The following is a 22,452-nucleotide window of genomic DNA, read 5'->3' as shown; positions in this document are numbered from 1 at the left end:
TACAGGATATTCTTATCCCTCTAGTCAGCCGCCCAGGCTGCCTGTTTGTGCTAGTACCCTGTTTTGAACATTCTAACGGAAAGCAACTTCAAAGATCATGAGAAAAGTCTTGAGGAAAGCATTATATTTATCGTCTACTGTATCAGCACTATAAACATTTTGCCACTCTTATTCCTTGATAAGGTTTACAAAGGTCTCTGTTGGTCTCTGTTGGTGTGTAACTATTGCACAAAAAAATGAAGTACACTGCGGACTTTTTATTTATTTCCAAAATTGAAAATCCAAATGAAAGGATGAAGATTTGCAACGATAGACATGATAAAAGAAAATTCACAGATGACACTTCGCACGATCCAGCAGGAGGTGTACAAAGACTCATACTGGAAGTGTAAAGGCATTGGGAGTGGTGTATCAATTGTGGAGGAGAGTATTTCAAAGGAGACCATGCACAACAACGAGTTAAAGGTAGATGTAGAAAAAATTTGTGGACAAAATCCTGGAATTTTTGGACAGACCTCTTATGTACCTCATGTAAATTCCTTGCAAAATATCTTGTACCACAAAAGGGATTCACAACTAACATTGGTTTGTTGTCTCAGTTAGCTGTCTAAATAATTTTACAGCTTAAAGTTTTTGTCTCATACTTCAAACTTCCAGCTCAATTTGTCTCATAGAAAATACACTAAGAGTCCAAACTTTTGCCTGCATCACAAATTATTTTTTTAACTAATTATGTAGTACTTTATGGCCACATTGTCTTGGCAACAAAGTGTAAAAGTTGCCAAAGAAGTCAGTACCATGGGTTGACTGAAGACAAGCAAGACCAGCCTGCATTATCATGAATTTGTAAATGCCAGTTTTGCAAACAATACCTTTTTTTCATGTTGTTACCACTGGCTGCTCTATCACACCACTATAGATTGGAACAAGTTCTGTTTATAAATGTCTCAATACCAAAATGAGAGGGCACACTGTAAAGACTGGAAACATAAAACAACAGAAGTTACAGAGTGGGAGACACAAAAATTGAGCCATTGCCAAACAATGATGGCAATCATATTACCCATTTAAATAGTACACAAGTTCTTGCTAAGGTTGGCACTACCAAGAGTTGGAATTTAAATCCACATCCAGTGATCCTGTTGCACAGTTTGTACGGTTATTCTAAATAAATTTTCGTGAATGCCGGCAAGATTCCAGGTAATTAACTGCCCTATGCATGACCAACCCAAGATTGACTTCACAGCCAACTACTTCTCTGTAAGCAGAACAGTACATCAAAACCTTTCTTCCATCCCAGTGTTAAAAAACAGATGTTTTCCCATTTGTGGTGATATCAGTCTGATAATGACAATCCTGCTCATTGATGCCAGTAAAATATTAAACAACCAAAAACATAAGTTACTTCAAAAATCAGTAAGTGATTCTGTAGATTACAGTTCCGATAGTTTGCTGTAAAATTTGGTGGCTTTGTTGTCCGTAATGGCACAGCTTTATATATTGAGTAAGGGCATTTTGATGTAGCAATATGAGCTGTGTTTAATGCTCAAATTTGAAACTTTATATCAGTACACAATGTCTCCACCACTTGCAGGTTAGAATGCTTGGTTGAGGAAGAGGAGAAACTTTGGGATGAGCTGCAGGATGCAGGTTTGAAGATTGATGGATGGTCCAAACCTCTTGATATTCCACATGTGCATGCTGCATCTAAAGTCACAACTATGTTAAGCATACCAGGGAGTGGAGGGCAACCAGAGGTGAATTTATACTTTTTTTTTCAAATTGATTGTGTATAGTAAACCATTATTTAACAAACTTATGATGTAGTGAAATCTGCATAAAGTGAATTATTAACATATCTAACGTACAGGGTTATTCTTGATATGAATATAATAGAGGGAAACATTCCACGTGGGAAAAATACATTTAAAAAGAAAGATGATGAGACTTACCAAACAAAAGCGCTGGCAGGTCGATAGACACACAAACAAACACAAACATACATGCAAAATTCTAGCTTTCGCAACCAACGGTTGCCTCGTCAGGAAAGAGGGAAGGAGAAGGAAAGACAAAAGGATATGGGTTTTAAGGGAGAGGGTAAGGAGTCATTCCAATCCCGGGAGCGGAAAGACTTACCTTAGGGGGAAAAAAGGACAGGTATACACTCGCACACACACACATATCCATCCACACATACACAGACACAAGCAGACATTTGTAAAGGCAAAGAGTTTGAATCAGATAAGAAATGAGAAGGTTCTCTGCAGAGTTGACAAGGGAAGGAATGTGTGGAAAACACAAAATAGATGAAGAGCCAGGATAATACAACACATTAACACTTTCGCTGTGGCATCAGTGCAGGCGCGCAACTCTCCAGTGGGGTCCGTCAGTGTGCGAGTGCGGGCCGGTAATGCTCGAGTGCAGGCCGGCAACACTCTGAAGCGGCAGGCACCACTGGGAGCCGACGCTCCTAAGCACACCTGAGCTACAGGCTGATGTCGAGACCTTGTAAGATCTGTAGGCTGCACCTTAGGTGCATTACTTCAAATAAGCTTTGACTGTATTGTGGTCATATTTTAAAGTCTGTTTGCTGTCTGAAACCTATATGGGTCACAGGCGTCATTCAAATGTTTGTGATTTCTTGATAATGTAACAAAAAATACAATTCAAACAAGCAACAAATCCACTACATTCAGGAAAAATTTGGATTCCAAAACGCAAATTGTTAAGAAGGGAAAAAAAAGGAAACTGGATTCATTTGAAATTATATTTACTTCAAATGCGCATTTTTAAGATTGACTCTGATTGAGGTCGTCAATTTAGTAGCATGTTTGCTCCTGGTATGAGAGTTAGCTGTCTACACTTATCATAGACACCCAGGGGATGCCCGGATGTGTAGAAATTAGTAAGCGAAACACACCCTATGTGGGGGCTTCTCTCGTGTCCCCCATCACTTCAATTCTGGTGCTATTAAAACAAATTTAGCACAACAAATTCTTTCACAAAAAACTGAAGTGAACGCTTTACAACGCAATAAGAAATAAGTCAACTTAACACAAAAGAAAACCTCATTTCCTGAGTACTCGTGCAAAAAAGTTTTAACCTTTCGCGTCATAAAAAGAAACCGTGCAGTGTCAAAAGATATAAAAGACGTTGTATTTGATAATTGGAATTTCCCTGATATTATCGCATTTTTGCGACTTAGGGAAATTATACAGCAGTTCGAGAAGTATCCAGGTTTGTCTGGGCAGGTTGTACACTCGAATGGTGTGTCAGTGCGCTTGCCTTGTGCCACGCACTTCTTACACCGCTTCCTCATAACTTGCTTCTTCCCTGCAGTAGCTTCCCACTTTTGCACGACGTGTGTTTGTTTGTGATGTTTCTTGCTCACATTTCGTGGAACGTCCATTGGTGGAAGGAGGCCCTTTATAATGTTCATTCTGTAATCGTACAACGTCATTTTATTTCCTGAGTATTTGTTGTACAGATGTAGAGAATTGAAAACTAGCATGTTGCTGCGCGATCTCATGTTTTCCTAGCACCACAGGATGTTCCACTTTTGCAGTGACCTGTCAGATCATCAGACTTCTTGCCAATTGGAAAACTGTGGGATGTGGTGAAACGAAAGGTGCCACCCTGTGCCCAATTGCCAACCACCAGAGATGAACTTTCGAAGCAGGTGAATGCAGCACGGATGGCTATACCAAAGGACGCCATTCGCACCTAATGCATGTTAATGCCGTCGTGCATGGAACAAGTTATTAGGGCCCACGGCAGAACGTGTGCCTATTAGACAACAGGCACATGCTGAACTGAGGTGACTCAAATGCTAATCATTTCTACAGAACATACTAATGGACTCGCTTTCGGGAGGACGACGGTTCAATCCCTCATCCGGCCATCCTGATTTAGGTTTTCCGTGATTTCCCTAAATCGCTCCAGGCAAATGCCGGGATGGTTCCTTTGAAACGGCACGGCCGACTTCCTTCCCCATCCTTCCTTAATCCAATGAGACCTATGACCTCGCTGTCTGGTCTCCTTCCCCAAAACAACCCCTGTCAACATATTAATGTGCATTTCATGAGACTATGATCATCCTATCTCTAGTTGTTGAAGGTGTTCTATTTGTTCTAAACATGAGTGCACAAATGGTGGGTAGCCATTCTAGGAGACGAATTGAACCAGCAGCTCATTAATCATATGTCCTATGAATAAATGCTTCTACAAAATGCCAACAGATTTTCAAAAGCTTGAAAGCGCATTCGTGTTGGTAAAGTTTTTTGCAATGAAATGTTGAGAAACCTAAAATTCGTGGTGAAAGGTGCACTTCAATTCAAGACATTACTGTTTCAAAAAAAGTGTCCTACAAGAATTAGGCAGAAAATAAGTCATGTTTTAATTCTTTTGCATATATGTCAGTTTTTTATGCTTTTTATCGTGAGTGATAGTTTGTTGCAGCAGATGATTAATGTGTCTTGAATATTTATTCGCATTTGCTTGTTTGATGCTTAATTTATTCATAATGACAGCTCATCCCTCAGAGACAGAGAGAGAGAGAGAGAGAGAGAGAGAGTCTGCACTCTTATATGTGCATCACATCGAATGTTAAACAGCATATTTGTTTTGTAAGTAAAAAACGCCTTCTGTCGCTGCATTGTATCTTATGTTCATAGACGTGTTCGGCATTTTTCCATTTTAAGACACGTCTTTGGACTCTATAATGATACAGTTATGCTATACTTTTGTTTTGATATGTATCTCGGTTTTTATGTAAATAAGTGACTACCTATCGTTCTTTCTGTTTTTAGTTGGCATCGGTTTTTCCTCACATCTGGTCGCACCGCCATTCCACTGACAAAACATAAGCATGTCTTGGCGTTGCGAACATTTTTCTTCCCACCTTTCATTTAGTTTGCACTTCTTCTTGTGATGTACTATCACTCTCAGTCTTCTGTCAGTTATATACACATAACATTAATGTACTCACAACTACTTTGAGTTCACCGTGTATCTCATCCAGTTTGGTTTGTTTCCAGACACCTACAGGTTTCCAACCGAACGATGTATATGCTGAAACTAACACGTATTTGTTGGTATGAGGTTTGTATCTGTGTATGACGTTTATATCTGTTTGTTGTCTGTCTGTGTGTGTGTGTGTGTGCGTGTGTGAGAGAGAGAGAGAGAGAGAGAGAATATACATGCATGGATTTTTTCCATGAGTTTTAGTTAAATGTTCGCGGTGACGTTCATGGACCAGTGAGTGAATGGAAATTGGGTTGGGAGGCATTATTGTCATGATAATAGTCCTCTGTTCTGGAGTTCCTCTATTATTTAATTTATTAGCGTAAACAAAGAGTTGTTTGGTATGTGTACTTGATCATTCAACACGGTTTACTTTTCTGCTTCGGTTCTCTGTATGTGATAATTTTCTTGCAGGGTTATGAGATGTCTTTTATTGTTGATTCTAAATATATCGTTGTCTTCTTCTCTAGTGATTCGTTTGTGACTGTGTCACTTAGTCGTTCCGCAAATGTGGAGTGGTTTGTCCATACTTCCAGGCTCCAATGTGGTCTCACATCACATGTCTCACATCAAATGTTCTGCCTTTTTGTGCTATGTATCTGCCATCACAAGTGTTATACTGTAATTGAAATATACCTGCTTCTGATGTATATCCGTATTTTTTTGTCTGTTTTGGAGTGTATTTTTTGATAGAATTGTCTGTTGTGTATGCAATGTTTATTTCCTGAGTTCTGTGTGAGTTTGTGTTTGTACGTCATTATGTGTCATATTCTGTTTTCCTAATAATTGTGTGTAGGTGTTATGTTAATGAGTGATTGTGATTGTGTACGGTCCTGTTGTGATGTTGTTAGTGGTTTTTGATTATATTTTACTTCTGATTTTGTTGTTTAGTTTTGTGACTATAGCACTATTGTGCTCCTTGTTTTGGGCTATCTGCTTTAATATCTCAAGTTCGTTTTGGTAGTTTTCTTTGTTGAGTGAAACTGTATTGAGTCTATGAAGCATCTGTTGAAGTATTGCTTGCTTTGGTGAGTGTGGATGGTTCAAGTACTGGGGGATAATAGCGTCAGTTGCTGTGGGTGTATGGTGAATTTCAAACATATGCTTTTTGTTTTGCTATTTGATTGTGATATCCAAAAAGTTTATTTGGTTGTTCTCTTCTCTTTCCATTGTGGATTTCATATTTTTATGTACCTTGTTGATGTCTGTATGTAATTTTTCTATTTTTGTTTGTGGTTCGTCTATTAAGCAGAGGATGTGATCCATATACCTGAACCAGTACCGTATCTTATATTCTTTTGCAGCTGTTTTTTTTTTATCACTGGATCAGTTATAAGTGGTTCCTTATATCGAAATAAGGACAACCGCTCTCTGGTAATACACTGGAGGTCCTTGTTTCGCTATTCCCTATTTCCCGGGAACGACCAGAAATTGGTCGAGGTCACTTAGGGAATGCACCCAGGGAACTGTGCAAGGTATATTCAAGATCATGACATAATTCTAAAGTAGTCACATGTCATAAAAATAGCGGCAACCACCACTATCTCTCCTCACCCTGCCCCTTTGAAGCATGAAGATTAAGCATCCTGTAAGTGTGAGGCGTTATTATTGAGCTGGACAGCATAGGAAGAGGATGTGTCTATCTCTTAATAACAAACTATGTCACCTGAGTTCTATTTGTCAACAACAGTAGTATGTGACTCCTGCGGAGACCACATCGAGTAAGATGTGGAATTACTCTCATTATTCCAAATTTTACGTATTTTTCACCAATTTCCCACTACGTTCCTGTTTTATAACTGGATGTATTATGGAGCTGGGCAGCGTAGGGAGAGAGGTTGTAGCCTCTGTCTTTTTCTTTAGAACTACGTTGTACCAAATAAATGGGTTCTATTTGTTAACAACAGTTTTGTATTAGCACCACCAGAGACTACACCCAGGCAGATAGGTAAGTTCTCTGATTATTCCATATTATACCATATTTTCCCAAGTTTTACCTATTTTCACCCTTTTCCGGATTTTCTTTCATCCAATTACGCAAGATACGCTGCTCTCTTCCCAACGTCGCGACGACGTCATGAAGCTCTCAGGCAATGACAATGCAGTATGGGCTTTAATTCGATATCACTGATATTGAAGCACACTTTCTCAAATTCATCTGTTATAGTTGTGACACTCTAGAGCTGGTCAGCATAGGGTTAGGTTGCATTCCGTGTCGGCTTGTTAATAACAAATATGTTACTTGACATCTATTTCTTTTATAACAGTTTAATATTCCGCCTTTATAACCATTATTAACCACCAGAGACTACACTCAGGCAGATATGTAAGTACTCAATGTAGTAGACAAGTGTAATGTGCTGCGAATACATAGAAAGAAAGATCCTTTATCATTTAGCTGCAATATAGCAGGTCAAGAACTGGAAGCAGTTAATTCCATAAATTATTTTGGAGTAGGCATCAGGAGTGATTTAAAATGGAATTATCATATAAAGTTGATCGTCGGCAAAGCAGATGCCACACTGAGATTCATTGGAAGAATCCTAAGGAAATGCAATCCGAAAACAAAGGAAGTAGGTTACAGTACACTTGTTCGCCCACTGCTTGAATATTGCTAACCAGTGTGGAATCCGTACCAGATAGGGTTGATAGAGGAGATAGAGAAGATCCAACGGAGAGCAGCAAGCTTCGTTACAGGATCATTTTGTAATCGCGAAAGCGTTACGGAGATGATAGATAAACTGCAGTGGAAGACTTTGCAGGAGAGACGCTCAGTAGCTCGGTACGGGCTTTTGTTGAAGGTTCGAGAACATACCTTCACCGAGGAGTCAAGCAGTATATTGCTCCCTCTTACGTATACGTATACCATGAGGATAAAATCAGAGAGATTAGAGCCCACACAGAGGCATACCGACAATCTTTCTTTCCACGAACAATACGAGACTGGAATAGAAGGCAGCACCCATAGAGGTACTCAGAGTACCCTCCGCCAGACACCGTCAGGTGGTTTGCGGAGTATGGATGTAGATGCAGATGTAGATGTAGATGTAGATGTTGGACAAGCCTCACTGACACAGGTACGTAAGTAATGTTATTCACCCATATTTTATACATTTTTCCGTATTTTAAGCAGTTTTACACATTGTACTCAATCATTGTACCCAATCAGTGTCAACACGGTGTCAACATCGCCTCGTATCGAGACAAAATGTCACGTCACATACGCCACGTCACGTCCAGACGTCAAATCACAGTTGCGCGCCATGTTGTAGCATGTCGTGATGCGTTGCGTAGAAGTCTTGAATTCGAGAACAATGCAGCATGTTGCCGATTTATTTATCATTGCTAAGATACCACTCGATTACTAGTGTTGGACGTCATAGTGTTGGAAATTCGTACAAATAGTGACGTGATAGAGAATTCTACAAGGGCTACCAATTTCTAGCCTGAGATGCTTTATATGAGGCAAATATAACACAGCAGTAGGTAAAGCACCACTACACTACAAGATTATGGGACGTCACAGTAACATTTTGATGCTTCCAAGCTAAGTTTGTGTATGTGTGTAGCACAGCGCTACAAAATACACCTCTATAGGCGTGAGAAACGAGAGTGAATTTGCACACAGGGAAATCCGTCGCTCAGACTCGGTTGTGTTGGCGTGTAGCCCAGAACGCCGATGTTAGCGCACACTGCACAACAACTGCCGAAAAAGTTTCGGTATAGTCCTCTCCGGTCTGGGGTCAGGCATTGGAGCTATATCAGCCGTGGCCGAGGGATATCCTCCACACGTTAATAACAGCAAGCAGATCCCGACACGTCGATGAAAAAATGTAAGTCTGGCACACACCTAGATAACGGGGAACTCGCCCCAGAATTCGCATATCGAACGAGTGAGGCCTGATCCTGGTAGGGTATGCCACTCATCATGCGAGTGTGACCACCTGGTCGCGAATAACAGAGCTCCGCATGTTTTCCTCACATTACACTTGACCATCTCACCAGACGAAGTAGAGAGATTTGCACAACGTATGTGTAATTTTCTCCACCCTGGCGTCTGGCACAGATGGTGCTCAATGGTTCAGTGAGAGGGTATCCCAGCACAGAAAAGCCTGTCGTAACTCGCCGGCGCCCTTGCAGACAAACGTTGCTAACAGTTGAAGCGCCAAGCACTGTCTTCCCCGCCCCACCATCCTTTCCCTCTAGACCACCTAGGCGAACCAGTCGCAACTCGCAGACACTTACAAGCTCACCAGAGCAAATAGACTTACGTGGTTATAAGGTTGTAGCAGTATGAGATTTGTAGCAATAAGGTTGTAGCAGTGAATCCCTTGTCGCTGTAAAACACACATTATTAACCGGAAGACTTCTACAAAGCACCAATAACGTAATGCTGGACTCGTTGCTGGTAGGATAAATGCACATGCTAGTATTATGTGAACTCAAATTGTCCAAACATCTTTTTCGTGGAAAAACATTACTGAGGACGGATATAGATAGGCAACATAACGTAGGGGAAAATAGAACTTGTACAGTTAGATGCTATCCTCCCTGTAGGTCTACTTTTTATTAGGGGCCTTACTGTGTGTGCGTCTTGACACTGAATTCACATGATCCCCCTATAAGCAATAAGCAGCCCAGAGTCCGGATAAGCATTTAATAAAATATAGTAAATCTGTGTCTAATTTAGAAGTAGTAGTATTCTTGAGATAATTACAGCCCGCGTCCATTAAACCAAAGTGTTAAGTTTCTCAGACTCTAAGTCAAAAATCGTATTTTGTCATTACACGCCAAGTAATTCCTAAACAACTTATGTACGTGATAGATAACTATTGATTCGGAGACCAATCGTAGGTAATACCATATTGGCATCTGCATAATGCAGTGGAATCGTAAAAGGTCTTAAAGGGCGATGTTTCCGCCAGCCATAGCTGTGAGAGCATAAGAAATCTAGTTTCACAGACATCATTCTGTAGGAAGTAAAATGGGCAGGTTAGATGGTTACAATCATCCGGCTGTTTAATTCTGAATTACAGTGTCATATTTGTTGTAAGTAGCTTTGTATCTATGTGTAATCGGCCATCAGTTAAAACTATAGGCATACAGCGAACAATTTGAGACAACATCACAGATCATGACTGTCTTTCTCTCAAATACAGTTTCGAGGTATTACATTCTGTCACTTGCCGAATAATCTGTTAAAACTAGTCTTTAACAACACGTAAATATCCAGAAAAAATTAAGCACTTATGTATTTGAATTTTAGGGGCCATGAAAGGCGTTGTAATCAACGCCATCTAAGCTAGTATATCTTACTCAATAGACAACTTATAAGATGATCTTAAGATTGCTTACATGATAATTTTAATACACTACGTGATCAAAAGTATCCGGACACCTATCTGAAAATGATTTATTTGAGGATACCTCTTCAGAATGGGTTTGCTAGGCTGTCCTGTAGTTAGTATCTGGTAGGCGTCTGTTCTGGTTCCTGGCAGAGCTATCTGAATACAGCTATGTTTGATATTAAAAAGAATGTGTACAGGGTGAAGTGATTGTTAAATGTGCTGGACAGCCACTGTTGGTAACTCTTCTATTAAATTTCCAGTCAATGAAGTCTCATGTCATCTCCACAGTTTTAACATTGTGCTGACGCATAGCTCCACCACTCTTTCGTGAACATGTACAAGACCTAGTCAACTCATACCAACACAGGGACCTGGGATTTGTATCCGGTTTTAAAAAGTAGACCTGCACTCATGAAGGAACCAAATGATGTCCATAAGAATTGCGCTACTACCGCCAACGTCGGGAGTACTTGGGCAAAGTGCAGAATCTGTAAGTCTGGGTAGGTGTTTACATATGGTGCTTGCTGGAGGATGTCTAAGGCCCTTGTCAGGTTACTGTTGACACCTGTCTAGACTGCTTGTGGCAGTGTGTTAGAATTATAACTGCTGTGCGACATATGCCATAGGTAACAACAGTTCCTAGGCACTCCAAAGTACCAATGAGCCATTAATGTGCTACGTATTCTTCCAATAGCCTGACACCGATACACATCAACAACCAACTTGTCCACATTTATATGGCTGCTAGTGGCCGTTCCATATTTGTGGATCCAATCTAAAGCCACATGCATGTTATCATCAGCCGCCAGCACCAGGCCATCAGTATATGCTTTACACTTAAATGAGTATCATCACAAATTCAGTCTTGCCGGTCAGTGACGACAGCCTCAGAGTAACAGATCAAGGGCTGTCACATATCATAGAGAGGGGACACCATTGTCTGTCGTATCTCGATACAATGAGGGATTTCGTCGTACACCCTTTCAGGAGAACTATGGAGAAATCATGGTGGAGTGACGACGTCATGATAGTGATAAATGGCCATGGAAACCGCTTGTGCATCAAGACTTAGATTCACTCCATTGAAAGCTTGATCAAAACCTACCGACAATAGTGCTGAATGGCGGCGGCACTTCGTTGCTAGGGCGATCATATCGTGATAGTCACCGAGCGCCTTCTGGATGTTATTAATTCCTGACAGACACCAGTCACTCGGGATGCCATCGTATAGCTGGTGCTGCGATAAAATTTCAAATAGGTCCCACTGATTTATTCACTGCTCCCCTATCAAAGGCCTCCTTCACTTCATCCTCAGTAATCTTCTTCGTCAGCAGTGCTTCCATCTCTGGTTCAATGGTGCCGAAAAACATATGTGTAACCTCGATATCCACTGCAGCATCAAATTCACAGTAATGTTCTACAAAGTCATTGCCTATTTCTTGTTGCGACATTAGGTGTGTGCCATCATTCAGTGTATGTATCAGGGCTCTTCATCGTCTTTTGCTTTTTTGATGATATTATACATTAATGGGTGTTCTCCTGTAAGCTAGTTTAGTGTCCATGCTTGCAGCAATGCACCTCCGAGGTGGCCTGATGGGTTTAATATCGGCCTTAGTTCGTTGTATCCCGACTTGCCACTCTGGAGAAAGTGCTTGGTCAGTGCACTCCTATAGCACTGTGAAACAGAAGTCCATCGTATGACGTCGTCACACCGCCTGCTCACGGCACCAGTTTGGCACAAACCATGCGCTAATGTAGGGTCTCGGGATACGCCGTAAGGTGTCGTTTGCAATATTTCCAAGTAAGGACTGTCTCTGAGGTCAACGACATTCAATTTCCAAGGACCGCAACTGCGGCACGCCCGCTGCTGCTGGAGGGACGTCATACATTAAATGGCTTATGGTCGACGTAGGCTACAGGCTACAGTTCCGCATTGAAGACCTCAGTGTTAACATTATGTGTAACAAACTCTGATCAGCCAGAGCATCCCGACTAGTGACTTGCAATCGATATAAGCCCGTAACGGCCATAGCAGCGTCACCTGGCTGGAATGACTGCTAGTCAGACACACGCACGTTACATGTAGCATTGGTGAGTGTGCTGTTCATGTGTGGAATGGGGAATGTGCGCAATCTATGTGAGTCTGGCCGAGGGCATATGTGACGGCTTGGAGTCTCGGCACGAGTATTTAGGAAACTGCACGACTTGTCGGGTGTACGAGGAGTGCTGTGGTGAGTTTCTTCAACACGTGGTGGAAACAAGGTGAAACCATGTCCAGACGTCGTGTGATTGGGTGGTCACCACTCATTACAGTTGCCTTATGTCGTAGACTACGCCGACTGGTAAAACAAGACAGGCAGCGAACTGTGGCGGAATTAACATCAGATTTTAATGCTGTGCACAGACAAGTGAGTCTGAACACTCCTAACGGTGGGCCTCTGGAGGAAGGCCCATGCATATACCAATGTTGACAACACATCAGCAACTATGACTGAAATGGGCACACGACCATCGGCATTGGAAGTTGGCGCAGTGACAGAGCTTTGTATGGTCTGATGAACCCCGATACCTTTCTTACCACGCCGATGCTAGTGCAAGAATGCTTCATCTTCCAGGTGAGCAGTTCATTGACACCTGTACTGCAGGATGGAGACAAGCTGGTGGTGATTCTATTATGGTCTGTCGAACATTCACGTCTGAGGCACCATGATGGCTTATGAGTGTCATAAGCTGATTGCAGAGCACGTGCACGATTTCATGATGACTATGTCTTCTGACGGCTATGGCATTTTTCAACAAGATTATGCACCATGCGACAAGGCCAGGAGAGTGACAGATTGTTTCCAGCAACACAGTGGCGAGTTTCAGTTGATGTGTCGGCCTTTCAACTCCCTATATCTGAAGTCGATCGAACACATCTAGAATGTGAACCACGATGTCATAGTTCATCGGCCCCTCCCCGGAATTTACAACAATCAAGTGACTTGTGTGTGCAGATGTTGTGCCAACTCCCTCCAGCGACCTACCATGGCCTCACTGCCTCCACGCCACGAAACATCGCTGTTGTTATCCGTGTCAAAGGTAGACATACAGGTTATTCGGTAGGTATTCATAATGATGTGGCTGACCAGTGTACAGTCCATCGAGACGACTATCGGAATGACTCCTTACATGGGTGTATCAGGGATGGAGGACATGGGCATGCTCCCACATGTCAAAAAAAATGCATATTCTGTGTCAAAATTCGTAGTTCTGGGCACGGGGTGCATCGAGAAAAGTATTTTTTCGGTGCAAGTACACAATTAAAATCGCCGCCTAGGATAAAATAGTCGTGTCATCGTTGTAACAGCGAGGCAATTTCTTCCGTGAAGAAGCGGGAACGCTCTTCCGTTCCGTCGGTACTCGAGAACATAGATATAGCGGATGGTAGAAGATATCCCCTACCGTGATGCCTTCCGTAAGAAGTTTTGTGATGCTCCAGCCAGTTTTGAAGGCACGTAATACTTAGGCTTTATACCTGCACATGATGGGTTCAAATGGTTCAAATGGCTCTGACTACTATGGGACTTAACTTCTAAGGTCATCAGTCCCCTAGAACTTAGAACTACTTAAACCTAACTAACCTAAGGACATCACACACATCCCTGCCCGAGGCAGGATTCGAACCTGCGACCGTAGCGGCAACGCGGTTCCAGACTGTAGCGCCTTTAAGCGCTTGGCCACACCGGCCGGCTGCACATGATGGGAAATTCGTCGATGTACACTTCTTGTAGGAGGACGATGTCTATGTCCGCCGTTTATAGCACAAATTTAAGTAAATACATCCTTCTTTGCAACTGTATGGGGTTGATATTGAGAGAGGCAAACCAATATGCTTGTCTTCGTTCCTATGTTCTTATCTCTATCGCACATGGCAGCTTATGTCATCTGAATTTGTATTGGCACATTGTGTTGCTCTGTCATGTCTGCCGGCATTGGTTATAGTGCTAACTTAAAGGGGCGCCACCCCTACTGCATTGCCTGTTGCAACCATCAGCGGACCACCTTCACAGTTAGCCCAGTCTCCTTGGGACACGTTTGCCGTCGTCTCGGTCTTGCCAGCCCCATCTCTCTGTGTCGTCTTTTCTAGTACCATAGATTGGTAATGGATTGACTGTAGCTCTGCGTTATCGAGCTCTTCAAGGCTATTGTCCTGCCGATACCGTGGTGTTCTGTTTTGTATGCCGCCTGAAAGACGGCTCGTGGGTCTGGTCCTGAAAACTGAAAGGTTGGCCGAATGAAGGAAGTGAGTAGGAGCAGGAAAAGGTAATACACGTCGATACTGCAAGAAAGTAAAACTGGTTTATTGGTGCATGAATATATACAGGACATACATAACTTTGTAAAGATGAGAAGGCCTTAAATCCGTCGTATGTAGAGCAAAGCTGAAGTGAAGTCTCTCGGCCGTCTGCTCTTCATGAAATGGGCAGAATCTGCAGGGGAGCTCATAGATCTGGACAGCGCCTGCTAGAGGGCGCTATCGTCGGCGTCGCTCGTAGTGCCAGCTTAAGTATCTATACCTACGCCGTGGCATCGTGGATATCGATACCACATTCTAGATGTAACGTCTCGATTTCCTGTGTTATGCAGCCCGCGTCTTGGCCCATTGTTGATGGTCGCCTTTCGTATGTAGCTTCTTTAGTCACATTGTGGCTTAGAGCTCTTCTATTCCCGAATCGTCGTAGCACATCTTCATTGGTAACTCGACCAACCTACGCTGGAAAGCTAATCAAACTGGTACACCTGCGTAAGATCGCGTAGGACCTCCGCGAACGTGCAGAAGTGCCGCAACACGAAGTGGCATAGGGACGACTACTGTTTGAAGTGGTACAGCAGGGAACTGACACTATGAATCCTGCTGGACTGTCCACTCTGAAGCAATTTTGGACGTGTGGGATGTCGCATTGTACTGCTGGAATTGCCCAAATTAGTCGGAATGCACAATGGACATGAATGGATGCAGGTGATCAGACAGGATGTTTACTTACGTGTCACGCATCACAGTCGTATCTAGACGTACCAGGGGTCCCATATCATTCTAACTGCACACGCCCACACCGATACAGAGCCCCCACCAGCTTGAACAGTGCCCTGCTGACATGCAGGGTCCAGTGATTCATGAGGTTGTCCCAGTACTCGTAGACGTCCATCCGCTTGATACAATTTGAAACGAGACTCGTCCAATTCTGCAACTTGTTTTCAGTCGTCAACAGTCCAATGTCGGTGTTCACGGGCCCAGGCGAGGTGTAAAGTTTTGTGTAGTGAAGTCATCAAGGGTACACGGGAGGGCCTTTGCCTCTGAAAGCCCATATCGAAGATGTTTCGTTGAATGGTTCGCGCGCTGACACTTGTTGATGGCGCAGTACTGAAATCTGGGAAGGGCGCTAATGACCTTAGTAAATGACGCACTAAACACAAAAAAAAACCATTGAACGATTCTCTTCAGTCGTCGTTGGTCCAGTTGTTGAGGGTCCTTTTCCAGTTTCCGTGGTGTCGGAGGTTTGATGTTTTACCGCATTACTGATATTCACAGTACACCCGTGAAATGGTCATACGGGAAATTTGCCACTTCATCCCTACCTCGGAGATGCTGTGTCCCATCGCCCGTGCGCCGACCATAACAATACATTTAGACATCCTTAAAACTTGATAACCTGCGATTGTAGCAGCAGTAAATCATCCAACAACTGGGTCAGACACTTGTTGTCTTATATAAGCATTGCCGACTGCAGCGCCGTATTTTGCTTGTTTACGTACCTCTGTAATTGAATATGCATCCCTATACCAGTTATTGCGCCGCTTCATTGTATATTCTCGTCAGCACTGTAATGCCACATTTCAAAAGCCTGTTCTTGTTAGTGCCGTAGTTTTTATGATTTTAGTTCACTTACATATAACACGAATCGTCAAACAAATACATTCAGCACACTTTCTAACATTTAAATTTATATTCGGTGGTAAAACATTTTTCGATTAAAAATGCGTTTCTTGCTGTTGCCTGTATGCTGCTGGTGTTTTCTTTACTTCATCTGTCATCAGTTATACACACTCTAAGCCAAAAAAAAAAGGACGCATCGCAAAGGAGTTATGAAAATTGGCAGCAAATTCATATTGATATGCGTATTGACAGAAAATTCATAATCGTAAACTTTGGTGGTCGATGGATGAATATGTGACGCTGCAGCGCAGTTTCAACAGGCAGCTGGACAGGATATTAACCAGGGGACATACGATACCAAGGCGTAAAATGTTTCCAAATTTCATATCATGTACTCAGTTACACAATAACGATGCCTCGCAGACAGGCGCAAGGAAAATATACGCAGACGTCAACATTTGAGAGAGGACGTGTAATTGGGTTCAAAGAAGCCGGTTGGAGTAATTTCTGAATCCTTCAACATTTAAATATCAGCGATGCCACTATTCGACGATGTTGGCAGGAATGGGTGAACCATGGCCGAACATAGCGTCAAGAAGGAAGCGGTAGGTCTTTGGAAACGACACAACGTGAGGACTGAGCAATCGTCTTAGAGGCAGTCAGAGCCCCGGATTCATCACTGTCATCGCTCCGATAGCCAACTGATGCTTCAGTGATCACAATGACCGTTACTAAGCGGCTCACAGAGAGGGGCAGAGTTCACAGCGCCCCTTGCGCCGACCTCCATTGACCTCTGTACACCAACGGTCGCGTCTGCAGTGGTGTCGGGCCATTCGGCCTGGAATCTCACTGACTGGAGTAGAACTGTCATCAGTGATGAGTCCTCCTTCGAAATAGGCCCCAAAGACCAGCGATGACATGTCTAGATCTCATACGAGCGTTGACGTACAACGTCCACGTCCCCCGCCATATGGCCCAACAACCAGGAGTTCTAACGTTTTATTTCATAGCAGGACTCCTTTGGTTGTCACCGGAGCCATCCTTGCGGCACAGTGGACGTCGGCATCATTCCATGCCTCGTTTTGTTGCCCTCAATGGGCACTCATCCTGGGCTTACATCTCAGCAAAATAATAACTGTCCCCACTCGGCATGTTTCTACTGCATGTCTTCGTGCTGCTTGCCAAACCTTATCATGCCGAGTAGTGTGGCTGCATCTCTTCCCTATTGAGAACGTTTGGAGCATTATGTGCAGGGCCCTCCATCAGATAATATTATGGCGATCTAACGCGCCAACTGGACGGAATTTGGCACGATATCCCTCAGAAAGACTGCTCTCTCAATCAATGCACTACAAATAAGTGCTTGCTTGCATAAGTGCCAGAAGTGGACCAACGCGTTATTGTCTAGCCCAATTAGTGAAACTCTTTCTCTCGAATAAATCTCGCAATTTTTCTGAACCTGTAATCAGCTTTCTGTCTCGTAATCACTTCTATCGATTTCCTTCCCATTTGCATAATTCTTCGTCGTGCATCTTTTATTTATTTTATTGTCTTAAAGTGTATTTCTAAAAAAACAGTAACCTAGTCTAATACTTTTAGTGTCTCAGTTTAACATCTTTGTACCCACATTCACTTTTAGTTACCTTCATCTTGTAACCTATTTCCTAGGCACTATGCATTTCGTTCAAGTGATCTTCCTAAAGTTCACCGCCGTCTCTGACAGAGTGACAATGTTATCGCAAGCTTTAAAGGTTTTCTTTCTTGTCACCATCTTTAATTCACATTCCGAATTATCTTTGGTTTCCTTTATTTCTTCATCCCTAAGTAGGTTGAATAACATGGGCAAGGGTAGATTGCAGACATGTCACACTTCAGCCGATGCCTGTAATTCGTGTTCTCTCACTTTTACAAGTAAAGTCTGATTTCTGTCCAAGCTGTACACACCGTTTCACTCCCTGTATTTCATGTAACCTCAGAATAACTTTTTTGTAGTCAATACTGTCAAAATATTATTCCATTATTTTGCTAAAAAATTGAAATTTAGGGTAAACAACTTCTCAATTAAATGTTTGCTTTTCGTTCTTCATCTTATAATTTTTACACCCTTTCTTCAATTTGCATTGATGAACATGGCGATTGCATAGAGATGAAAAAATGACTAAACGACTTCTAGTATTTTCTGGAAGCTGAACACAGAATATGTACATTACTGGTCTTTAACACTAGCTATTCGACCATAGAACTAATAAAAACAGTTTCAAAAATTAAGTAACGTTATTTATTTCTTGACCTAGTAAAGACTCAAAGAAAGCCATTACTTTACGTTTTGGAAATACAAATTCCTTTACACCAATGAAATGTATCCGTATGACAACGACTTCTCCCTCAGGAGAAGCGTCTTCGTCCTCCACCATCTCCCTCACATCGGCTAACCAATCTTCTTCTGGCATCAGTTCGTCAATCCACCATAGATCTGTATCTGAGTAATCCATCTCGTCAGGGATAACCTCGAAGAGGTCCAGTTCTTCTGCCAGGTCAGCCTCGATGTCCAGTACATATTCCTCGAAATCAGCTTCCAGCAAGTCCATTTCCGATCGCCATCTAAAAACAAAATTGAATTGTTTTGGAACACATCATGTGGAAAACTATTCGAAAATATATTACCCTTAAACAGTGTCATTCTTGTGTGAAGAGATTTTTCAAACTTATAAAAATTTATGACTCTGTCGTGGCACGTCTTTTCAGGAGTACGTATAACAAACGAACTTATCAAAAGCATTATCAGCACCAAGCAGTCTTATTTCTAAAATACTTTATCTGATGACCTCACACTAAGCGTTTGCAGACTACAAGTAAACGGTGCGACACACAGGAATACTACAATATATCGCATGTGTGAATTTGTCATGTAAAACTAACTGTGCCAGAAGCGACATTGAACGTATGTTAAAACGATGCTTCAGCATAATTTAAGGAAGTACGTCGGTCTCTCATGCTGGTAATTAACTACTACTAAAATGATTAGCTGACATTTCCGGCATATCTCGTGGACTGCATGTTGCTACCCTTTACGATCGTGCTCGCCACATTGATAATGACATGACGTCTGCTGAGGGGACTGAAATCGGTCGCGTTTTTATTTGCTATCATCACCCAGAAGACAGATATTGCCGCGTGTCACACCACAATGTCAGAGTCAGTTACGGACTGCTTCTATGTCAGTCACGTGACCAGTGAGACGACCAGCCCCACCCACCCTCTACCTCTGCGCTCTGTCCACCCTGAGCACTGTGGTTGGCGATCTTATCTGTACCTCCCCTCTTTGCAGGCACTGACGCGCTATCGTAAACCATTATACGTAACATATATAACTAAAAGAACTTATCTTCTATTATTCAGAAAGACTTACATTTCAGTAGAGAGTATCAGCTGCCATAAAAGCCTGAAATAGAAAAGAGAAGAACATGCATTTTAATTACGATTGACGATGGGTAACTAGTTAGGTTTACTAACAATAAGCAATACTAAGAGCTCAAAGGAGCGAAAGGTTTTCCGAAACATGTATTTCGGAGTGAATGTTTGTAAGAACTTCGAGACGCGAGAGCAATTGGTGCCTGTATGCCTCGCCAGTCACACATTTCGCCTGCGACCAAAACGCGCGACTGACGCAGCGATTCCGGCCTACAGCGTTTAGAGTGACGAGTGTGCGAGGATGCGAGAGCTGGCGGCGACTTACCAGCACAGAATCGCGAATGCGACGTCGTCGAGCGCAGTGATAAGCACGAGAACAAGCATCTTGTCTGACTGCTTAGCACCAAATTAGTGTTTCCGCGGTTACCCCGGCTGTAGCTCCATTGTCGATACAGGAGACAAGGGAGTCTCACCACTCACGAGTGTCGCGTGAGAAAACTGCTCAACGAATCACTGTTTTTATTCACATATTTATTTGGTCGCTTCGTGTTAACAAAACATATTTAATGATTGTTGCACCGATCAACATATTACACATTGCAGTTTTATAATAGTTTAAAGATTGTTCTTCATATATCCGTAAGCGCGGCATAAAGTTAAGATGAAAACACCGAGACTTGATTTAAAAACGTTGGTTTTCATAGAAACTACGCAGATGTTCCGAGGTTCCTCTTTCGGTTGTCTTTTGGTATACACCCAGCGCGTTCCAAAAATCTAGGTAGGATGACGTGCTCCGCTGTGCCTGCCTACCAGGGCATTATCGTAATAGACGTGCGTAGACAAATTCCTGCAGTGACTAAAAATGTATCAAGCATTTTCCGCTTATCAAGTGGTCGACACCGGAAGGTTCGTCTGAGATCACAATACGAAAATGCCATACTTTTTATGCTGTACAGCTCTGACGTGTAACATCTGTTTCCAGCCTGATGGAAACTATATTAGATGTTTGACGTTTAAATAATCTAGCTTGAGAGATTATGGTTTATAGATGCAGGACGATGTACTATTCTATAGAGTTGTTTCTTTGACATTGCAGCGACTATCGAATTTCTTTCTATTCCAGTAAAGGGCGCTACTTCAAGGCAGAGACAACGTCAGTCGTATCAAAGTACAATAACGGTCACGTCCTGTCACACTCCACTGTACCACTTGGCCTGTTGTTTCATGCTGTGTGATAGCGGCGTGTCCCTTGATCAAATATAATTGTGGACGTCTATATTGTGGGGAAATGTCGCTTACACTTTGAGGACCATTCCTTATCTTCTAGTAAACCTGCAGTACTTCTAGAATCAGTCACTATAAAGACGACGTCGGCGGCAGTTTAGACGCATAATGAGGCCTTCTTCGTCGCTTACACTTCTCCAATACAAATGCTGGTTTCCTCCAGGAGTTTGAACATTTTCCTAGCTTGCGTACCTCCGCAATACAAGTCGCATGACATGAAAGAATTATGAGCGTTGCTGTCCAGGTGGACGGGCCGAGGTGAGTCGTATTAACAGCTGAGGTTTTTGATGTAGGCTGTCCTCCACGCTGATAGAAAAGGCCTGGTTGTACGACAATAGCTTCACAATCGTAGCTAAACCTAGGTTTACAGTTTCATTTACTGAATGCATGGTCATGTATCATCGGTAAAGATTGATTTTGTGGCAAGATCTTTCAGCACGGTGTGTGAGTTCTCTGTCTCGATTAGTAAATAGTTCAAGGCACTACCATATACGTAATATGCATCGATAACTGGACAACGATTGTATAATGCCACGGTAAAGCTTGAATAAAACCAAAACCTCTACACCTGAGATGCTGCACTTGCTTTGACGAGTAGCCGTCCAACGTCGGTTGCTAAGCATTCAAGATGTAGGCGCCTCGTCGGTTCTCAGTCAACAAACAGGCGAAACTGTGAGAGGGCCTGGCTGACCCGTTGGTGTTGTTACAGAGCAGCAGTTCCTTGTGATGACTAGAACTGCACAGTTAATGACAGCTCGACTACGAACGGTCTTGTACTTCAGACAAAGAGACTGTTTAATCCACGATTCAGCCACAGAAGTGTCTTCCCCAGATTAATCGAGTAAGTATACAGGCATATATAACCGGCACGCATTTGTACTTTCAGAAACATGCTTAATGTCGTTACAATATGTCCTGTATTCACCGTATACAAAAGGGGACTCAACACAGATCCGTGTGAGAGGCTGCTGTATACCAACTGCGGTGAGTGTAAGGTTTTGTCAGAAATTCTGATGCATAAACATGATTTTGAAGAAAATAGTTAAGCTTTTCGGTAATAAAGCCTGGAATAACTTTCACGTGTAATTTGTTAACCAACACATTTTTTTTCACGCTGTCTTCGGCTTCGGAGATGCCGCGAGCCGGGACTGTTAGGAAAACATTCAGTCTCGTGGGCTTCCCGACCCTGGGCTTTACGACCTGTTAGGTCAACGTGGTGTTTCCGAGTACAAATATTTTAGCCGTGACTATAGCGACCGTCAATGAAAACTTAATAGTGGTGGAGCCTCTGCTGACCGTTTTTCAATAAGAACAGTCCCTTTCACATTTTATCGAGGCTTACGGCTAGCTGATACAGAGGCATTTTTTATTTCATTTTTATTTTATTTATTGCCAAATTATAGACCTGCTACCTGTGGTTTAAAACAGGTCGTACATCTTACAGTTTTCGTTTTTCATCCGTTTACAGTT

The 22,452-nt window shown here is 42.5% G+C and overlaps 1 protein-coding gene across 1 annotated transcript in view; it reads left to right on the top strand.

Moving 5' to 3' along the window:
- LOC126191387 (coiled-coil domain-containing protein 112-like) overlaps positions 1-22,452 on the top strand; it is a 270,959-nt gene that overhangs the window by 8,308 nt on the left and 240,199 nt on the right. The gene's annotated exons all lie outside the window — the stretch shown is intronic.

This window comes from Schistocerca cancellata, chromosome 6 (assembly GCF_023864275.1).
Source record: "Schistocerca cancellata isolate TAMUIC-IGC-003103 chromosome 6, iqSchCanc2.1, whole genome shotgun sequence".
Taxonomy (NCBI): domain Eukaryota; kingdom Metazoa; phylum Arthropoda; class Insecta; order Orthoptera; family Acrididae; genus Schistocerca; species Schistocerca cancellata.
Note: the sequence above shows the minus strand (reverse complement) of the source record. Positions and strands in the feature narration are given on the sequence as shown.